The sequence below is a fragment of the Lactuca serriola genome, chromosome 3 (genome assembly GCF_051521515.1).
Source record: "Lactuca serriola cultivar US96UC23 chromosome 3, Lser_US96UC23_V15, whole genome shotgun sequence".
Lineage (NCBI taxonomy): Eukaryota > Viridiplantae > Streptophyta > Magnoliopsida > Asterales > Asteraceae > Lactuca > Lactuca serriola.
In genome coordinates this window covers 174,121,447-174,137,645 of record NC_136410.1, presented here as the reverse complement: position 1 = coordinate 174,137,645, position 16,199 = coordinate 174,121,447, and positions in this window count along the sequence as shown.

Here is a 16,199-nt window from a genome sequence, read left to right as displayed (position 1 = left end):
GTTTCGTTGATGATTCCGGGACGTAATCATCCTAAGGGGGAGATAATTGTAACGCCCGCAGATCCGGGCTAACCAATTTAGAGGCAATAAGGGTCGAAAACGACTTTTCGACAAAAGATTATTTAGAATAAATAATTTTAACCAAGTTGTAGAATATGTCTCAAGGTTTCTGTACATATGAAGAACGCCGAAATCCGAGTTATAACGAAGAAGTTATGGCCGTCGAAGTTTTACGGCAAAACCGGCACGACACCGGGAAGCGTAAAAAGTGAATTTATGATAGAGCGAGATTTAGCCTTAGTGATCTAAATGAAAGTTGTAGAATATTTTAAACCGAGAAAATCCATAAAAAGAACGCCCAAATCTGACTTCGTATGAGGAAGTTATGATTTTTCTAAGATTCGACTTAACAGTGCACAGCCCGAAACTCGAATTTTAGTTCGAGCGGTTTTTGGCTTACGCGGCCTAAATGAGAGTTGAAGATCTCATTAATAGGAACTCAACGGTAAAAAGATAGATGAAAACGGAGTCCGTATGAAGGAGTTACGAATTCTTCGCGATCATTTAACAGTCTAAACGCCTCATACTGTTAAATTTGAGATCGGTCGAGAATTAGCCGATGGGGTCTAAACGAAAGTTGTAGATCATATTTTTACCTACGCGTGGAAAGAAAGAACGTCAAAAACAGAGCTCGTATGCGAAAGTTACGGGGTTTAGAAGTCAGCAGGGTGCTGCTCCAAAAAGGGCGACGTGGCTGAATATGGGCCAAGGCTTTCTCCCCAAGGAAAGCCATCAGGTGATGACACGTGGCACTGAATCAGCGAGTCAGTAAACCGACTCGGCGAGTCCGTCAGGATTTCACCCTATAAATAGAAGTGTCGGGTTCTCTCATTTCTCACACCTTTCCCCACTACTTTCTCTCTTTATAGTCTCTCTCTAGCCTATCTTAACCCCCCCCCCCCTAAAGCCTAGGTAAACCCCCTAGCACCTGAAGGAAGCCCCGAGGCTCCCGGAGTCCCGAGAAAAGAGCCTTTCGGCTCGGGAACGCTGCTCCAGCGAAGCCCGGTTTTCAAGAAAACCCGCTGTTTGTCGAGGAAATCGTTTTAAGAGTAACGAAGTGCTGTCAAAGTGATGAGTCACCACCTTCCCAGGTGAGTGCATAGTTACTTTCATCTTACACATAGATATGAAGTATTTTATATAAATTACGTGCTATGTGTGCATATTATCTGAATACTTGCAGTCTATGCTGGATGAACGATTTTATACATGTTTTAAATTATTTAAACTGTATATGTATTTTATATCTACGATAATGTTAGGGTAAAATTTGGGTAGATGTAATAGATGGCATATGAGTTGGATGATGAGTTGAGAGGTGTTATAGACCATGAGGTGAGGGTGAGAGGTGGACGATGTGAGAAGCCTTTTTCCCAAACGATGTCCCCGTCATTCAACAGAGTATGGATGACAACCACGGACTATTCTAGACAGTCCAGTGGAACACTAGAAGGCTCGCAACCTGTAGGTGTTGTGAACGATGTGTTCACCCGGTGTACTCTAAACCTTGGTGACCATGCAGACTTGGTGCCAAAACCATGGCGATCATGCAGACTTGATGCCAAAACCCTGGCGACTATGCAGACTTAGTGCCTAAACCCTGGCGACTATGCAGACTTAGTGCCTGTTGTGTAGACCATGGCAACGATGGACTTCATGTTGATTCCTTAGGATGATCCTTAGGAATGAATGAAGGAGGAAATCTGATTCTTAGGGTAAGTCCTTAAGAATAGAAAATATAATGGGGATGGGTAATGGGGTTTAATTGCTTGATTGTTTAAACATAATAATTATATTATTGTGGGTTGAAAACCCTATGTACTCACTAGGTTTCCCAACCTGACCCACTCAGTTTATTTATATCACAGGTGTCGATATGAAATGACATTACACTGAGAGATTAAAGAGATGTAGATCACTAGTGTAAATAAATGTAAGTTTCGTTTATGCTTATGTTCCTGTATTGATGATGACATCCCAAACGTTTTAAAATGAATAAAATATGTTTCTTCGAAAATGTTTTAATAACGTATTTATCATGTTTTTCTGGGGACAAATTCCGCAACATTTTTATTAAAAGAAGTACTCTGATTTTTATAAAGCATAAACAAAATCGGTCTTTTCTGGTCGTGAAAATGGGGATGTCACAGTTGGTATCAGAGCATTAGTTTAAGCGCACTAGGAATTTGTAGGAAATTTCTAGACTTAAACTTAGAATGCTAAGTGATGATTATGAGAAGTGTGTTAAATAGATTTAGGTAATACACCTGAATAGAAAAAAACACTAGCTTATTTTAGGAAATGATGCCTAAATCGCTTTTATGTGCTAAATGATTTGTTATGCTATAGTTTGATCGGATCTATGGTCTGTTGCCGACCGGATCTGGAAACCTTATGTGTTTAGGATTCTAAATGTACGACTACGATATTAGAACTATCATGTAAACGTTTCGGAGTGATAAGGATGATTTAAACGTCAATCCTAAGTAAAGGTCTAGATTCACCTTATTCGGTGTATAGATCAAGATGGCAAGGACCCGTAGCGGAAACGTGAATGCAAATGGGAACCGAAACCAACGCCCAGTGATTGAGCAAATACCGGTTGTGGTGGCCGTTGTTGAGCCAATAACAATGGCCAGAGTGCAAGCGATGATCCAGGCGATGTTGGATCGTCAAATGGAGGAAATCAGACGTTTGCTCTAACAAAATCGAGAGGAAGCGACCATACAGGTCGCACAGGCTGAGTTGAACGAAGGGCAGACTGAGGAGGGAAACTACAGTGGGACTGTTGGTCAAGCCAACCCACCGATAATTAGGCAAAACCATCAGGATGGAGGAAATGATGGACGTGGATGGAAATAAAAGGATTTCATGGCATCCAAACCACCGAGTCTATCTGGAAGCCCGACGCCGGTGGAAGTCATGAACTGGATCTCTGAGATGGAGACGATGTTTGAGAGTTGCGAGTGTAGCAACAGGCAGAAGACTGCTCTCGCGGTTCCTCTATTGAAATCTGGAGTACTAAGCTGGTGGAAGCTACTAGCCGATTCGATGCCCAAAGGAGAAGCGAGCAAGATGTCATGGGAAGATTTTCTGGTGCAGTTAAAGATACAGTACTGCTCTGAGCAGGATCTTCTGGAGATCAACAATGAGTTCCATAATCTAAAGAAGGGAAGGATGAGTGTCATTGAGTATGCTGCAAGTTTTACGGAGAAAATGAAGCTTGTTCCTTACCTAGTTCCAACTGAGCTCTCCAAGGTCAACAAGTTTGCCCATGGATTACCAGCAGACTTTGGGTCAATGATCAAGCAAGCAACCACTTTGAAAGGAGCCATCTGGGCAGCCATGAATGTTGAGACCCAGATTAGGGAAAAGGGTCTAGAGAGAGCTGAAGTTTGCGAGAAAAGGAAGCATGAAGGATCTTCAAAATCCAACGAAGAAAGGAAATTCTCAAAGATTGACGAAGGAGGAGGAGGTGAAGCCAAGTGGTGCGAAAAGTGTAAAAAGAAGCACTTTGGGAAATGTAGCGAGGAGGTGACTTGCTACAAATGTGGAAAGGCAGGGCATTACGCCAGCAAGTGTGTGTCCAACAAGAAGGTGTGCTGTGGATGTAACAAAGAAGGGCATATTTCTAGGGACTGCCCAAAGAAAAACGAGGCAGCAAGGCCAAACAGTCCACCAAGGCCAAGGGCATTCCACATGATCCTCGACGAAGCAGAAAACCATGCGAGGAATCAAGGATGAGGACTTCATATCTGAAGATCAAGTTATGCAGTAGCCATAGTATCTTATGATGTAGCCTATTAGAGGCATAATCTAGGGTGAACTTGAACACCTATGTAATCATTTCAAGAAATAATAAAACCTTCGTTTTCTTATCTGATGTGTTAAACTGTTATGTGATTTTCCTGTATGGTGACTTGGGGATTGCGAGATAATACTCGAGACGAGTATGAGTAGGTGAGAAAGGTAGTAGATGCATATACTACCGGAAGCACAGGACTTTACACTTGGATCAGGGAAAGTCACAAGGTTACCAAGAAGCTAGTAAATGATTTCGTTTTATTCAAGCATGTTGTTACCATCGTTTCGGTAATGACTAAGAGGATGATTGTTATTCCAACCCTAGTGGTCATATCGAATTGAGTCCGACTATGATAAGTATGTTACGAGGTTCGGAGAACCAAGTTTGATGTAGCGTCCGACTTAAACCAAACGATGGAAATCAAAGTGATCAATAGAAGTATCGTGCTCATTGTTAAAAGAAGTTGGTAGCTAGAAATGCTACATGTTAAAATGTGATTATATCACATTAGACCATGAAGGAAGGCATATTCCATTCCGGAATTTGACTCTAAGAGACCTGAGTCTAGGAGATAGACTTGAAGGAATATAGAAGTATTAATTTTTACCTAGGATGAAGAGATGACATATGGAGTCATTATACGAGCCCTGTTTCGTTGATGATTCCGGGACGTAATCATCCTAAGGGGGAGATAATTGTAACGCCCGCAGATCCGGGCTAACCAATTTAGAGGCAATAAGGGTCGAAAACGACTTTTCGACAAAAGATTATTTAGAATAAATAATTTTAACCAAGTTGTAGAAAATGTCTCAAGGTTTCTGTACATATAAAGAACGCCGAAATCCGAGTTATAACGAAGAAGTTATGGCCCGTCGAAGTTTTACGGCAAAACCGGCACGGCACCAGGAAGCGTAAAAAGTGAATTTATGATAGAGCGAGATTTAGCCTTAGTGATCTAAATGAAAGTTGTAGAATATTTTAAACCGAGAAAATCCATAAAAAGAACGCCCAAATCTGACTTCGTATGAGGAAGTTATGATTTTTCTAAGATTCGACTTAACAGTGCACAACCCGAAACTCGAATTTTAGTTCGAGCGGTTTTTGGCTTACGCGGCCTAAATGAGAGTTGAAGATCTCATTAATAGGAACTCAACGGTAAAAAGATAGATGAAAACGGAGTCCGTATGAAGGAGTTACGAATTCTTCGCGATCATTTAACAGTCTAAACGCCTCCTACTGTTAAATTTGAGATTGGTCGAGAATTAGCCGATGGGGTCTAAACAAAAGTTGTAGATCCTGTTTTTATCTACGCGTGGAAAGAAAGAACGTCAAAAACAGAGCTCGTATGCGAAAGTTATGGGGGTTAGAAGTCAGCAGGGTGCTGCTGCAAAAAGGGTGACGTGGCTGAATATGGGCCAAGGCTTTCTCCCCAAGGAAAGCCATCAGGTGATGACACGTGGCACTGACTCAGCGAGTCAGTAAACCGAATCGGTGAGTCCGTCAGGATTTCACCCTATAAATAGAAGTGTCGGGTTCTCTCATTTCTCACACCTTTCCCCACTGCTTTCTCTCTCTATACTCTCTCTTTAGCCTATCTTAACCCCCCCTAAAGCCTAGGTAAACCCCCTAGCACCTGAAGGAAGCCCCGAGGCTCCCGGAGTCCCGAGAAAAGAGCCTTTCGGCTTGAGAACGCTGCTCCAGTGAAGCCCGGTTTTCGAGAAAACCCGCTGTTTGTCGAGGAAATCGTTTTAAGAGTAACGAAGTGCTGTCAAAGTGATGAGTCACCACCTTCCCAGGTGAGTGCATAGTTACTTTCATCTTACACATAGATATGAAGTATTTTATATAAATTACGTGCTATGTGTGCATATTATCTGAATACTTGCAGTCTATGCTGGATGAACGATTTTATACATTTTTTAAATTATTTAAACTGTATATGTATTTTATATCTACGATAATGTTAGGGTAAAACTTGGGTAGATGTAATAGATGGAATATGAGTTGGATGATGAGTTGAGAGGTGTTATAGACCACGAGGTGAGGGTGAGAGGTGGACGATGTGAGAAGCCTTTTTCCCAAACGAGGTCCCCGTCATTCAGCAGAGTATGGATGACAACCACGGACTATTCTAGACAGTCCAGTGGAACACTAGAAGGCTCGCAACCTGTAGGTGTTGTGAACGATGTGTTCACCTGGTGTACTCTAAACCTTGGTGACCATGCAGACTTGGTGCCAAAACCTTGGTGATCATGCAGACTTGATGCCAAAACCCTGGCGACTATGCAGACTTAGTGCCTAAACCCTGGCGACTATACAGACTTAGTGCCTGTTGTGTAGACCATGGCAACGATGGACTTCATGTTGATTCCTTAGGATGATCCTTAGGAATGAATGAACGAGGAATATCTGATTCTTAGGGTAAGTCCTTAAGAATAGAAAATATAATGGAGATGGGTAATGGGGTTTAATTGCTTGATTGTTTAAACATAATAATGATATTATTGTAGGTTGAAAACCCTATGTACTCACCAGGTTTCCCAACCTGACCCACTCAGTTTATTTATATCACAGGTGTCGATATGAAATGACATTACACTGAGATATTAAAGAGATGTAGATCACTAGTGTAAATAAATGTAAGTTTCGTTTATGCTTATGTTCCTGTATTGATGATGACATCCCAAACATTTTAAAATGAATAAAATATGTTTCTTCGAAAATGTTTTAATAACGTATTTATCATGTTTTTCTGGGGACAAATTCCGCAACATTTTTGTTAAAAGAAGTACTCTGATTTTTATAAAGCATAAACAAAATCGGTCTTTTCTGGTCGTGAAAATGAGGATGTCACAGTTGGTATCAGAGCATTAGTTTAAGCGAACTAGGAATTTGTAGGAAATTTCTAGACTTAAACTTAGAATGCTAAGTGATGATTATGAGAAGTGTGTTAAATAGATTTAGGTAATACACCTGAATAGAAACAAACACTAGCTTATTTTAGGAAATGATGCCTAAATCGCTTTTATGTGCTAAATGATTTGTTATGCTATAGTTTGATCGGATCTATGGTCTGTTGCCGACCGGATCTGGAAACCTTATGTGTTTAGGATTCTAAATGTACGACTACGATATTAGAACTATCATGTAAACGTTTCGGAGTGATAAGGATGATTTAAACGTCAATCCTAAGTAAAGGTCTAGATTCACCTTATTCGGTGTATAGATCAAGATGGCAAGGACCCGTAGCGGAAACGTGAATGCAAATGGGAACCGAAACCAACGCCCAGTGATTGAGCAAATACCGGTTGTGGTGGCCGTTGCTGAGCCAATAAGAATGGCCAGAGTGCAAGCGATGATCCAGGCGATGTTGGATCGTCAAATGGAGGAAACCAGACGTTTGCTCTAACAAAATCGAGAGGAAGCGACCATACAGGTCGAACAGCCTGAATTGAACGAAGGGCAGACTGAGGAGGGAAACTACAGTGGGACTGTTGGTCAAGCCAACCCACCGATAGTTAGGCAAAACCATCAGGATGGAGGAAATGATGGACGTGGATGGAAATATAAGGATTTCATGGCATCCAAACCACCGAGTCTATCTGGAAGCCCGACGCCGGTGGAAGTCATGAACTGGATCTCTGAGATGGAGACGATGTTTGAGAGTTGCGAGTGTAGCAACAGGCAGAAGACTGCTCTCGCGGTTCCTCTATTGAAATCTGGAGTACTAAGCTGGTGGAAGCTACTAGCCGATTCGATGCCCAAAGGAGAAGCGAGCAAGATGTCATGGGAAGATTTTCTGGTGCAGTTAAAGATGCAGTACTGCTCTGAGCAGGATCTTCTGTAGATCAACAATGAGTTCCAGAATCTAAAGAAGGGAAGGATGAGTGTCATTGAGTATGCTGCAAGTTTTACGGAGAAAATGAAGCTTGTTCCTTACCTAGTTCCAACTGAGCTCTCCAAGGTCAACAAGTTTGCCCATGGATTACCAGCAAACTTTGGGCCAATGATCAAGCAAGCAACCACTTTGAAAGGAGCCATCTGGGCAGCCATGAATGTTGAGACCCAGATTAGGGAAAAGGGTCTAGAGAGAGCTGAAGTTGGCGAGAAAAGGAAGCATGAAGGATCTTCAAAATCCAACAAAGAAAGGAAATTCTCAAAGATTGACGAAGGAGGAGGAGGTGAAGCCAAGTGGTGCGAAAAGTGTAAAAAGAAGCACTTTGGGAAATGTAGCAAGGAGGTGACTTGCTACAAATGTGGAAAGGCAGGGCATTACGCCACCAAGTGTGTGTCCAACAAGAAGGTGTGCCGTGGATGTAACAAAGAAGGGCATATTTCTAGGGACTGCCCAAAGAAAAACGAGGCAGCAAGGCCAAACACTCCACCAAGGCCAAGGGCATTCAACATGATCCTCGACGAAGCAGAAAACCATGTGAGGAATCAAGGATGAGGACTTCATATCTGAAGATCAAGTTATGCAGTAGCCATAGTATCTTATGATGTAGCCTATTAGAGGCATAATCTAGGGTGAACTTGAACACCTATGTAATCGTTTCAAGAAATAATAAAACCTTCGTTTTCTTATCTGATGTGTTAAACTGTTATGTGATTTTCCTGTATGGTGACTTGGGGATTGCGAGATAATACTCGGGACGAGTATGAGTAGGTGCGAAAGGTAGTAGATGCATATACTAGCGGAAGCACAGGACTCATACTTGGATCAGGGAAAGTCACAAGGTTACCAAGAAGCTAGTAAATGATTTCGTTTTATTCAAGCATGTTGTTACCATCGTTTCGGTAATGACTAAGAGGATGATTGTTATTCCGACCCTAGTGGTCATATCGAATTGAGTCCGACTATGATAAGTATGTTACGAGGTTCGGAGAACCAAGTTTGATGTAGCGTCTGACTTAAACCAAACGATGGAAATCAAAGTGATCAATAGAAGTATCGCGCTCATTGTTAAAAGAAGTTGGTAGCTAGAAATGCTACATGTTAAAATGTGATTATATCACATTAGACCATGAAGGAAGGCATATTCCATTCCGGAATTTGACTCTAAGAGACCTGAGTCTAGGAGACAGACTTGAAGGAATATAGAAGTTATAATTTTTACCTAGGATGAAGAGATGACGTATGGAGTCATTATACGAGCCCTGTTTCGTTGATGATTCCGGGACGTAATCATCCTAAGGGGGAGATAATTGTAACGCCCGCAGATCCGGGCTAACCAATTTAGAGGCAATAAGGGTCGAAAACGACTTTTCGACAAAAGATTATTTAGAATAAATAATTTTAACCAAGTTGTAGAATATGTCTCAAGGTTTCTGTACATATAAAGAACGCCGAAATCCGAGTTATAACGAAGAAGTTATGGCCCGTCGAAGTTTTACGGCAAAACCGGCACGACACCGGGAAGCGTAAAAAGTGAATTTATGATAGAGCGAGATTTAGCCTTAGTGATCTAAATGAAAGTTGTAGAATATTTTAAACCGAGAAAATCCATAAAATGAACGCCCAAATCTGACTTCGTATGAGGAAGTTATGATTTTTCTAAGATTCGACTTAACAGTGCACAGCCCGAAACTCGAATTTTAGTTCGAGCGGTTTTTGGCTTACGTGGCCTAAATGAGAGTTGGAGATCTCATTAATAGGAACTCAACGGTAAAAAGATAGATGAAAACGGAGTCCGTATGAAGGAGTTACGAATTCTTCGCGATCATTTAACAGTCTAAACGCCTCCTACTGTTAAATTTGAGATCGGTCGAGAATTAGCCGATGGGGTCTAAACGAAAGTTGTAGATCCTGTTTTTACCTACGCGTGGAAAGAAAGAACGTCAAAAACAGAGCTCGTATGCGAAAGTTACGGGGTTTAGAAGTCAGCAGGGTGCTGCTGCAAAAAGGGTGACGTGGCTGAATATGGGCCAAGGCTTTCTCCCCAAGGAAAGCCATCAGGTGATGATACGTGGCACTGACTCAGCGAGTCAGTAAACCGACTCGGTGAGTCCGTCAGGATTTCACCCTATAAATAGAAGTGTCGGGTTCTCTCATCTCTCACACCTTTCCCCACTGCTTTCTCTCTCTATACTCTCTCTCTAGCCTATCTTAACCCCCCCCCCCCTAAAGCCTAGGTAAACCCCCTAACACCTGAAGGAAGCCCCGAGGCTCCCGGAGTCCCGAGAAAAGAGCCTTTCGGCTCGGGAACGTTGTTAAAACACTCAAACTTATTCCAAAAAGTTTGAAAGTTAGCAGAAATTTTTTTAACTCATATTGAAGTGAATGGTTTAACAGGATGGAAAGTTTTGGGTTGTCACAAATATCACCAAATATTTTTGTTGGAATTTCTCTTCCTCAGATCTCCATCCTTTTAACCTCAACAATTTTTACTAGTTCCTCTACTCCAACCATATCATATATTTCTACTCCACCAGACGATCTGATTGACCAGTCCATTTCAAAGGAGACTAGGGCTTCAGACATTCATGTCATCATATCATATACAGGAGAAAATGTCCATATCAGTGTGACTTCAGAACAGTACACCTCTACTGTTCCTCCTACTGAAGACACTGATGATATTTTGTTTGAAGATGATCAAGAGGCATTTACGGATTTTGTTTTTAGTCCTTTCACCATCAATGTTAATAGTCATTATGATGATTCCCCAATAACAAAATGGCAGTTCAAGTACTTAACGACAAATTGGATTCTCTTTTAGAGTCTTCTACATCTACATCTTCATCTAAGTTTGAGTACATGTTGAAAATTCATAAAGCTACTATGGAGTTTCTCACATCAGCAAACGCTAAAGTTCTTGATGAAGCAACAAAGGCAATTCAAGCTTTTGAAAAGACTGTTTCGGAAATGACTGCAAAATTCGAATGTGACAACTTCCAAATTCCGGGTTAAACAAGGTTTAAAATGTATCTATGTATAAGTATAACCACAATGTAATCCTGTTGCAATAAAAATTTGAAAGCTAAAAGGGCATTGTTCGTAATAAACACTGAAAAGTCAAGCCAAGTCAAAACAGTTAGGATTTGATGCATGATTGACGCCATGCCTTTGAGATTTCGGTTTTGGGGACCCATGAACATGGGATTTCGGTTGTGGTGGGCCAAGATCACAAGCCTAGGCCGAAAACACCCAAGATCCAAACCACTAGGACCGAAAACACCAATTGTGGAGTGATTAGGACTGAAATCACATGGGGGACAAGGTGATTTCGGTCATACCTTGGCCGAAATCACCAATTTGATCCTTCCTATGGTGATTTTCGTGGGCATAAATAGATAAGAAGTTGACTTTAGGATTAGATATTCCACCCTTTTCCCATGAAAAACAATACACAGCATATATCCACACAATTACCCAACAGTTAACCAAGTAAATATCCCATCAATATCTTCCCTTATCTATAGACGAAGTGATTTCAAAAACCCCCCACCATTTCCCTTATACTTCCAGTTACTCCATATTCTTTCAAGAACCTAGAGCAAATACCTTCCAATATCAAATTCTCAAGCTTGTTCTAGTATCTTGGTAAGTTTATCTCACTAATCTAATGTTTTTATAGTCGTTTACACTAGTTTCATTATATGTACACACATTATTATGTGTTAAAGCTCGTAAGGTAATATCATTTTCAAAGAGTTCATCAACACCATTCAAGAGTTTAGGCTTGGAAATCATCACAACATCTCTCCAAACAACTCACAAATCCACTCAAGGTGAGTTCATAACCCTACATTTTCGTGTTTTTCATGTTTTTAGGGGGGATATGTCACACCCCGAAAACCGAAGGCGGAAAACATTTCCGGGGTTGACTACCACGTTGAGTATCAAATCCAATGCACATAGTAAGTAAAGTAAAGCAACCATTACATTACATAATAAAAGTTTTACAGTTGTTTCAAAAGTAAAGTTTGGACAGTTGTGATACATAGTATATATAAACAAAATGAAACGGATCTTCATAAACTCCGTCTTCGAGCAAAAGGATCTTTGGGTACCTGTTCTAACGTCGACCTGAGAACACAAGCGGTTTGAAAATCAGCATAAAGCTGGTGAGTTCATAAGCGGTTTTGTTTTACGAAAATGTATCGGTTTCCTTTCTGTTTCTGAAATGTTATGTACACCAAGAAAATTCCGTATTTTCTTAAAGGTTGGTTATTGTTTCACAAATGTAAAGTATGGTAAGTTTGTACACTGAAAACATGTTTACTCATGTGGAAATGTATAGTTGGTTATCTGACTGGTTAAACTGTTCTGTTTACTTATCACGTGTTACTAGGAAAGTCCCATACTTTCCTTATTGTATGTTACAAATTTTAAAAGATGTAATGTTATCCAGTTTGTTACTCTTTCTAGTTATGTAAGTGTTCCCCAGGAAAGCCCCATGCTTTCCTGCATGTATGTATCCAAGGTAAAAGACGTAATCGTGATTAGGTTCCATGTTTTCCCCAGGAAAGTCCCATACTTTCCTGAATGTTAGTTACAGTAAGTAAAAGATGTAAAAGATGTAAACGATGTATAAAGTAATCCATTATTACTGTAAGTAAATCTCTGTTATCCTAATTGCGAGTTCCATAACCATACAATAGATTGAAACCTGTGGCAATAAGTAGTCCACATGTGGCAATAAGTCGTCCACAAACTTATGACTTTCGTCACCCTTGAACCATTTCGGTTTGGCTGTAGCTAGCAGCCAGGTGTGGGGTAGTCAGCCCCGTATAGATCTATACACTCAAGTCACGCTCTCTAAATACCAGAGATTTTGGTTATGGGTGTAGTCCTCCACTCGCGTAATCTGGGTGGAGTGTTCTCCGAGGACGTGTCTCCAATCATACAGGAATAACAAATTTACTAGTAATAATATGATAGTCCTCCACTCTTATATGTGTGTGGAATGTTACCGAGGACAAAACAGTGTACAGGTGTTATGTTCAAATGTTTTAATGTCATGCTTTTAACTGATAAAATGTGGGAAGCCATTTGTGAAATATATGTAAAACATACTAGTTTAAAGACCTATTTCACAAATATATGTTACGCGATCTGTAAGTTCAATCTGTTATCAGTTGTAGTAATCAGTTATAAAAGCATAAGGATATGAAACACACATTTGAAAACATGTTTGGAGTACAAGAATTTCCTTGTACTTTGCTTGTGTTTCCCCCTGAAAACAGTGAAAAACAGTGAAAAAGGGTAGGGGTATGAACTCACCGGACTCGGAAACGTGTCGCTTTTGAATGCTATACGTTGGTTCGGGGTTTGATTACTCGCGATGACCCTATGTAAAATGATATAATGTCCATATATATACAATTAGAGATACATTCACTAATCATATGGAACATTACACTCCAATGAAGTTAAACACCTCAAAACGGGCGTTTGGAGTGACCCGGGTGACATCTTCGGACTTGTAATGGCACAAGGGACTTGGGACTTGAGTTTACTCTCCATAAGTAAACATTTAAATGAGTTTACAACTATGGAACACACACATACATGAGTTTACGGCCGTAAACTCATGTGGGTGTGGTTTTGATGGTTTAAGGGCTCAAATGGACATAGGGGTTGCTAGAATGGATTATCTAAATTGCCTTGGAACACTTGGAATGAATTTAAATCATCAAAATGATTATTTTATGGGAGTTTACGGCCCAGAATAGGCTCCTGGCCGTAAACTCCTTAATCTTCATGAAAATGGTGTTAAATGTTGTTAAAACAAATCACATGTGATTAATAGGATTATTCCAAGGCCTAGCACGAGTTTTATGGGACATTTGAGGGGTGTTATGGAGTTTACGGCCCATGAGACCCTCCTCATGGCCGTAAACTCTTATGTAGGGTCATACAAAGTGTTTCAAGGTCTAAAACTTGCATAGAAGGACTTCTAAAATTCATCTAAAGGCTTTAGGGTGTTTAGTTTGCATTCTAACACCAAAAATGTTGGAGTTTACGGCCAAAGAACAAGCCTTGGCCGTAAACTCTTAGAAATCCCACAAATGATGTGATTAAGTCCCTTAAAGTATTTTTGGTTGGTCCCTTGATTTATTCCAAGGCTTTTGGTGGTGTTGGATGGCTTTCTAACACTTTAGAATTGGATTTATGTCAAGTTTTGGGGAGTTTACGGCCCAAGCACTCACCTTGGCCGTAAACTCACATAAGTCCCCCAAATTTCATGTTTCAAGTGTCCAAATGCTTAAACCAAGGTCCTATAATTCATATCTAAGCCATAGAATTGATTTGGAAGGGTTTTAGGGCATGAAAAACCCCTTTTACATGAGTTTACGGCCTAAGCTTATGCCTTGGCCGTAAACTCCTTCAAATGGCTCAAAATCAAAGTTTCAAATGTTCTAAGTTCATATCTTGAAGTCCCATAGCCATATCTAAAGTCCAATTGAGTTTAGGAAGGAGTTTAAGGGCTTAAAACCCCATTTAATGGAGTTTACGGCCCAAGCTTGCTCCTTGGCCGTAAACTCATGTTCTTGGTCCTAAAACTCAATTAATTCATCAATTTGAAGGCTAAAGGTGTTGAATAACATGTTAGGGAGGTTACCTTAAAGATTTGAAGCCTTAAACTTGAGATTTGGATCTTAATTCTAGCTTGAGGAGAGAGGTTGTAAGAGTTTAGTGAGAAATTGACCAAAGGCTTCAAATGAAGTACCCGATACCAGTGTTAGACGAGGCTTTTGGTCGTACCCGATTGAGTTACCGTAACCCGACACGGTAATTTCTAGTAATATTCTGATCACTAAAGTTGGGTGTTAAAATGATTTCTAAATGTATTAAGACACCCATTAAGTCATTTTAAATGTGTATCAGATAATGACTTAATTTAAATGGAAGGTCAGAAATCGAAATCGGAACGACGATCGGTTGCGCGAATTGTACTACGAAGGAATTACAGTAAATGATATGGAAATTTCGGGTTGTTACAGGATACAAGTAAAGTTTAGTTTTTACACAAATACTTGCATATTTCATCGTTATGGTAAATATAAAACATTATTTACATGGAATATGGTTACTACTAGCTTTTATACAAGAAAATGTGATATATTAGTTTTGAGATGCAAAACTAACAAAAACGAAGCATAATCTATGTTATAAAATCATAAGAAAAATTATGAGTTATAAAACTACAAGGCTTTTGGAAGCTTTTTTACCAAAATATAGCTTGTCTAACAACAAGAAATACATTCTAGTAATTTCACTATTTTGTGGGTTACCACCCAAAAATATAAATGTTTTGACCATACATTTTGACACTAGACAAGATAACAACTTTGTATTTATATAAAGGATTATATAAATAGTCTCAAAAATAAACAAGATAAACTATAATTGGTATAGTTTGGGAGTCACAAAACTACACTATCATTTCAGAAGAAACATGTTATTATTTAAAGGTATAATTATTTCATTTTCAAGAAAGAGGAGTTTTCAGTTCACGTCAATCGTTTGATACTGATTGTGAGACATTTAGCTTCACCATACCTACCAGAGTACACAACTAAGACCTACATTATAACAGATTATCTGGTAGGGAGAGCGTAACACTTGTGTATAGATCTATACGGGATTGACAACCCTGCACCTCAGCTATTAGCTATAGTTAGATCGGTCAGTCTATGGTGACAAATGTCATAAACAGTTCAGACGCCTGAAGAACATCGTTCAGACTACTAGTTGCATTAGTATGGTTATAATAACTCACATAGGGTATCGACACCACATTTGATTTACGGGTTCACATACATTCAAGTAGTTTTATATAAAAATAAAACTTCATAATACCATTTTCATTACAGCGCTACTTACACTTTTTTAGTCTTGGGATTTAAGACTTACAACTCATTTATAAAGAAAATATCGGATTTTCTAGAAGTATACACCACCTTTTTACTCAAAACAGGTAAAAATCCTTCTCATACAAAATGCTTATGAACTCACCAACATAATTGTTGACACTTTTCAAAATAACTTGTATTCTCAGGAAATCAGTAAACAGGTAACCACAAGTGTTTTTGGAGGACGTGGCATCGTTGCTTCATGTTATTCATTTTTTTCATATGCATTTGATATCATGTAAACAATGTTTTTGAGCACAATGTAAACTTACTAAATATTCAATACAATGTTGTAATGCTTTGATCTCTATTATTCAATTGGTATAATATTGTTCATGACGTCATCCGCCCCAGACGCTTCCGCCATTTTGTTTTTGGGGGTGTGACAGATTGGTATCAAAGCATTGTTTATACTGAATTGAGTATATCAAACCACATAAGATATACAACTATAAATATGATGGGGCTAAAA